Genomic DNA, 6942 nt, shown 5'->3' on the forward strand with positions numbered 1-6942 from the left:
GTGCGTGGGTGGGTGGATGATGGGGATATGTGGAGGTGGATTGTTGGAGGGGGAAGCAGTCAGTTGAATTTATGAGGGCCAGACTAAATAATGTTGGCCGGGTCTTATCGACCGCAGAGAGCAGCAGGAGGAGGAGGAGATAGATACAGCGAGAGAGAGAGAGAGAGAGAGAGAGAGAGAGAGAGAGAGAGAGAGAGAGGAAGGGGGGGAGAGAGAAAGAGAGAGAGCGAGGGAGAGAGAAAGAGAGAGAGAGAGAAAGAGGGAGAGAGAGAGAGAGAGAGAGAGAGAGAGAGAGAGAGAGAGAGAGAGTGAGAGTGATGGCTGCTGACCGAAACAGACAGATTTATGGGTCCTGCGTTTGACCGCACTAACTGTGACGCCTACAGCTGAAGGAAAGCGGAGGAGTTCTGTGTGAAAAGGAGAATGAGAAAAAGAGTGATAGGAAAAGGCAGAGAAAGAGAAAGAGTGATAAAGAGAGAAATAGTGCTGACAATCTAATATAGTGCCTAATGTCTAATTAGTATCTAACAAATAGCAACACATATTCTTGCTAGTATACAAAATACAACTGTTATGTTAGGTTTGTTTCTCAAAACCTAAGACTAGCAGTGGCCTTCTACCCACAGGGGGTGATTGACTGTATGCATGGAAGCCGATAGGGGCAGTCACAGGGGTCAGTTGTCCTGGGCCCATATAAAGTGGCGTGTGCAGAATTGGATCCACATGATATTGCATATTGCAAGAGAGTGGGGGACCCTTTCAACTGACGTATGTAGTCAGTGGCCATGCCATACGGTACAGTAGGCTATTGTGTTGATGTGCTGCCTGTGAAATATGTCACTGGGTTGGCCACTGATATGAACCCTTCGGCGCCCACGGGAACCCTCAGACAGCCATATTTAATTATCAGACTTCAGAAGTGATTCATTGAGGCTCAGGAGTGTATTATAGTAACACATTTATCTTAGGTGTGTCTCCTGCACCAAGACACCGTTTACAATCATAGCTATTGATTGGCTCTCATGCAGCAGCTAGGCTAGCTCCTCCAGGGATTCATGATCTGTTGTTTGGCAGCAGAAAAACAGTGGCATGAATTACATTAATGCGCCTCTCCATTACATGGGTTCTACATTTTTTTTTTCTCCTTGCTGCGCCAAACTAGCTGTCGGTCGGACCGCTGTTGGTCAAAAAATTTGCTCACATGGTTGGCTACCAGTGTCTTGCCCCTCCTCACAACAACGTGTTTATGAAAAAAAAAAAATCCATCTATTGAGGACCAAGGACAGACATTTCACACATTCACTGTAAATAAAATCAGATAATGTCTTGCATCAAATACTTTGTTTTACGTAATCTGACCCTGAGCCCATATTCATTGAGAAGTTTTTTTTATAGTTTTTAATTTCTTACTGTAACAAGACAGAAGAAGTGGGGTTGCTCCCATCTATAAGTTTTAATGAGACTATTTAATTTACAACCTGTAGGACGACTAAAGATGAGAAGTACATAGGGCATGTCTTAATTGGCTTACTTGTGCACTTCCGGCACTATGTTTCATTGCGTAGGGCACTCAAGCTGAAAATGTTGGTAAGTTGAGCGCACTGAAAGTGCCCGAATGCTGCCCTAACAACTGTCAAAAACGCAGTGTGTGAATGATGGACACTGCATGCACTAAACGGCCGCCATGTTGTTTAACAGAGGAAATGTGGCCTTATTTTCCGTAGAAGAGTTTGGTCAACAGTCTCTTATTTCTGTATACAGTATAAGTGACAACGTTGATAAGACGACTAATTTCTTCATGTCAACCCAAATATTTTAGGCAACAAATTTGGGATTGAAGGAAATGCTAATACAAGCACGATAAGCTGTGTAATATAAACAGTAGCCAAGTGATATTTTGGCGAGTTCATGCTATGCTAGTCCATCGCTTCCAGTAAGGGCACAACGATAGTGGTCCAAACTTTCCACTTCAATAACTTTTGACAACAGTACTCCCCCACAATTTTCAGACTAAGGACTACTTCTCCACCCCATCTTTTAGCTAACAAGCAAGTGCATGAATTGGTACATCATCGTCCATAGAATGGTATGAATATGATGGACATACTATTTACTTGCTATTCCGTAAACTACTTGCAGACGGCTTGGGATTAGACTATTTGAGATTGCTTTAAGGCTAGATGCTCCATATGCATACACAAATCTGTGCATTCAATGCATGTTTGTAGTCTGAATCAAGACACTCTTAGCCAGTACAATTCCATCAGGCCAAAACGTAGGTATGTCCATATGCAGAGTTAGGACAAGTGTAAATCAAGCTTTACTGAAACAATTTACTACCTGGAGTTTCTTCCCTCTCCTGCTACCTTGACAGTGAAGTGAATGTATGTACCGCACATTCATAAATATGTGATATGTAATTGGATTTGTGCAATATGTGTTCAGCACATATGCTACTGGACAAATCATAATTTCCTTTTTAGTTCCCCCCCCAACCCCCTGCAGCCTCCACCCTCTCTACCCCCTATTGACTTAGACTCACCTGCTGCCACTTGTTTCCACGGTTACTAGATATTGTTACAGAAAAAAGGAGTCCAGGGAAGAGAAGAGTGGAGGCAAAACAGACTGGAGCTTCCCTCTTCCCTTCCCTTTCCTTCTCATAGGATGCAAACAACAGCCTGTCAAAGTGGATTACACACATGACGGGGCTTCAGCCAGCCTTATCGGACCCCCCTGGCGCTCTTCCTGCCAGGTTGGGAGGCTGCGCTAATGTCAGGTATATATCGACACTACTGCTGCTGCTGCTGCTGCTTCAAAGAGCACTGTGGAAGAGCTGCCAGCTCTGTGTGGGTAAGAAATGGCAGATAGATAGATAGATAGATAGATAGATAGATAGATAGATAGATACCGTAGATAAATAGATAGATAGATAGATAGATAGATAGATAGATAGATAGATAGATAGATAGATAGATAGATAGATAGATAATAGGGATGGTACAAACCGCACCAAAAACCGAAATCGTACAATTCACACACCATACCGAACCGAACCGTACAATCCATCGCAAACCGCAATTCATGTACTGCCCAGAAAAATATGTAAAACAGAGATTCTAGGAGCATCTTCTCCAGTCTCTCTGATTAAAACATTAGAGTATAAGACCAAATCAGAGGATGACACAATTAAAATCACGCCATTTTCACATTATAAGCCTATACAAACCATATGTAGGATATTTAGTGATAAGTGATAAGTCCGATTCTATTGGCCAGTGCACCATTTATCATGAACTAAAAAAAAAGAACCGTAGAGAACCGAAAACCGTGACCTTGACACCGCGATATGAACCGAACCGTGAATTTTGTGAACCGTACCACCCCTAATAGATAGATAGATAGATAGATAGTTTACTAGATAGTTTACTAGATAGATGTGTCGGAAGTATCGGCCGGCGATTTAATCGAATCGCATCGTATCGTGGGGCATTCTTAAGAATCGAAAAGAATCGAATCGCAATGCCCTAGTTCCATAACACAATAGTACTGGAAAAGTAATTGGAAAAAATCGAATCGAATCGAATCACATCGTATCGTGGGGAATTCTTAAGTATCGAAAAAAAATCGAATCCCTGATTTAAGAAATCGATACCGTATCGTATTGTCATGAAGGCTGTGATTTACATCCCTAATAGATACATAGATACATAGATAGAGGCCCTTGGAGGATAAAGGCTACATAGGCCTACCTGTTTTAAAAAAGGCTGGGCAATGGTTGTGGCAATGGTTGTGGTGTGTGTGTGTGTGTGTGTGTGTACAGTATACAGTAGATGTGTGTAAGAGAGAGAGTGAGAGTGAGTCTGTGTGTGTGTGTGTGTGTGTGTGTGTGTGTGTGTGTGTGTGTGTGTGTGTGTGTGTGTGTGTGTGTGTATTCTTGCTAATAGCAGTGCATACATTGTACTGATAGGTGTGTGACCTGACCTCAAGCTCACAGTATATCTGTGAGATATCGTATGCCTCTGAGGACACAATGCAGTGTAGTGTACACACTATCTGTTGTTCCTCCTAGCTCTCGTTTAATGAGGCCAAAAATGATGCACAGCCCTTTGGTCATGTATCTCTCTCTCTCTCTCTCTCTCTCTCTCTATATGGGAGAGAAAGGGATTCCTCGTAACCTAAGTCATTTTAGTGACATTATGCCCATTCTCATTCAAAAAATGCAATTTCACTCTAACCCATGGCAACTGCACTCCATGCCCATTCAGATTATTTGATTTTACATGGCAAAAAACACATGGCAGAGAAGTGAGGAGCATTTAGAGAATGCCCAAGTTACGAGGAATCCCTATTGCTTGCAGCCTCACTGGTAAGAGAGAATACCACACTTTCAGGAGCTTTGGAAAGCTAACGTCAGAATAAAACATTTAACATCTGTTCTCCTTGAATTCTCTCTAAAAATCTAAAAAATTGACAAATTTGGAAGAAAAAGTCGGGTGAGGGTTCATGAGTCCAAGATCGCCTACTGTGTTAGTCTGAGCAAAAAAATATCATGGACAAAACTTGTTTTGCTTTCATCACAGAAGTCCAATTTTTTACATGTATTATTCTAGGGCCATTATGGTTTAGGAAAATGAATTTCATCATTTTTCAGTGGTTAGATTTGGAGATATTAATTTTTCATGTGTTGGTGGTCAGGTTACGGGAATCCTCGTTTTGACTTTTTCAAATTTGCCCTTAAAACTTCTTTTCAATGCAAGTTATGCGAGGAAAAACATTTCATAGACATAGCATGAATATCAAAGATGAGATATATGTGAGACATATGGGCATATTATGTCTTTTGCCTGTTGTAATTACAAAAAAAGTGTAAATAGGGATTCCTCGTAACTTACTGTTATCAATGCAAAAAGGCATACTTAAAGCAGAGTTTATAGTTTCTTTTTTTAGTAGACAGTTGAAAGATGACCTCACTTTTATTTGTATGTGCATACAATTAGTGATTGTATTTGATATATTAGGTTTCAATAATTATTTTCCTAAAAAATAGGGATTCCTGTAACCTCAGCTAGGGTTTCTATCTATTAAACCAGAACAGTTGGACTAAAAAACATTGCAAAATCATGTTGTGACTGGCAATGATATGATGGATTGGTATGTATAAAGACGATACAGAGACACATTTTTTCTCAATTGACCTTTTCTCATTTGACTTTTCCTAGAGGTTACGAGGAATCCCTATTTGATAGCAAAACAAATGGAGACAAGATGCAAAAATGTTTGGAAGTCAATTTTGTCGAATGAACTTTAAATTATTGTTCGAGCACTAGTTAGCAAACATGTAATTCGAAGAGAGGATGGATGTTATGGTGCCCTCAGTGTAATTTCTCAAAGAAATTCCATTTCAGTGGTCAACCAGCTTGTGAGGAGGTGACTGTCCCCCTCCTCACTGCTGTACTGGGAACTCTTTAACAAGTAGCGTTTGCTAAGTGCATTCTGCAGCAGGTTTGATGCACTGCATGCACAGGGTGAAGAGATGGAGAGTCTAATTAGTGAAGGAATTAACCTGAACATCTTCAGATGTGGAAAGTAATTTATGCTCTATAGCAAGTACCAAGACTACCTTTTGACATTTTTACGTCGTCATCAGAGTCAGTATGGCAAACATGGGTAGGTGGTGCTGAAATAAACTTTACGAGCGCGGTAGTGTTATGCTTTGATAAGGATGTACAAGAAGTAATTTTCTTATTTTGACTATTTAAACATCACACGTGCTGTCATTTTAAGCGTATGGGGAATGGGCCGGTTCGCACAAATCGGGCCCTCATCACCCCAAAGGCGAATGATGTTGTGTAAATCATACATCATTTTAAAGCTTACTGTGTGAGGATTAACATGCATGCTTTGATAAGGATGTACAATACGTATTTTTCTTATTTTGACTATTTAACCCATAGAGGTCTAATTGCCCTTGAGAGGGCAATTTGACATGTCTCAAAAAACAAATCTGTAACTCTGTGAGTTTTTGTCATTGAAACACATAAGTTACACCATTAGAAACCTCAGACCTTCCAGATTTCAATTATATATATATTGAATAAATTATATTGCTGGCCCAATTTAAAGAAAGTGAAAAGAAATCTTCGCATATTCTGTACTCTCTGCCTGTAGCAGCCACACCTATAGCTATTCACATGTAAAGTACCGGTGCTTGAGTGGCTATTCAGAGGTGACAACACGCCCCTTTCAGGTAGGGTAAACACAGCAGACGTAGAGTGACAGGGGGTTGGGGCTATCAGAGCACATGGGGATTGACAGGGGGGTGTGGGCCATTAGAGGTTTGTTCACACCTATCTCATTAGTATTCAAATGAGACAGGCAGTGGCAGTGACATAGTCATTCTTTTTTGCATTTTGTATGAAAACAACAAAACATTTCTAAATGCCCTTTTCACTTTTATGCTGCCAACACATTTGTTTACAAGATTCAAACTTCAAAAGTCTTGGCTAGATATATTTATTGTGTGTTTTCTTGAACTTTTTGAAGACCTCTGAAACCTGTTTTTTTTACAGTTGTGTTTATACTCAATTTAAATAAAACGTGTTTGTATGACATCCAATTTTCTTTCAGATTATTTCTTGTCATGCTTTTCACAATACCACCATATATTCCACTTTTGCATAGATGCTTACTGTTAGTTGAAAATACTTGAAAATGTCAGGGTGGTGCAAGCAGCCTAAAAGCCTCTGAAAGGCCTTAGACCTCAGAGGGTTAAACCTCACACGTGCTGTCATTTTAAGCGTATGCCGAATAACCCGGATTGCAAAGATCAGGCCTCCATCACACCAAAGGCGAAGAAAGTTGTCTAAATCATACATTATTTGAAAGCTTATTGTGTGAGGAGTACAATGCATGCTTTGAAAAGGATGTACAAGAAGTAATTGT

The sequence above is a fragment of the Engraulis encrasicolus genome, chromosome 22 (assembly GCF_034702125.1).
Source record: "Engraulis encrasicolus isolate BLACKSEA-1 chromosome 22, IST_EnEncr_1.0, whole genome shotgun sequence".
Lineage (NCBI taxonomy): Eukaryota > Metazoa > Chordata > Actinopteri > Clupeiformes > Engraulidae > Engraulis > Engraulis encrasicolus.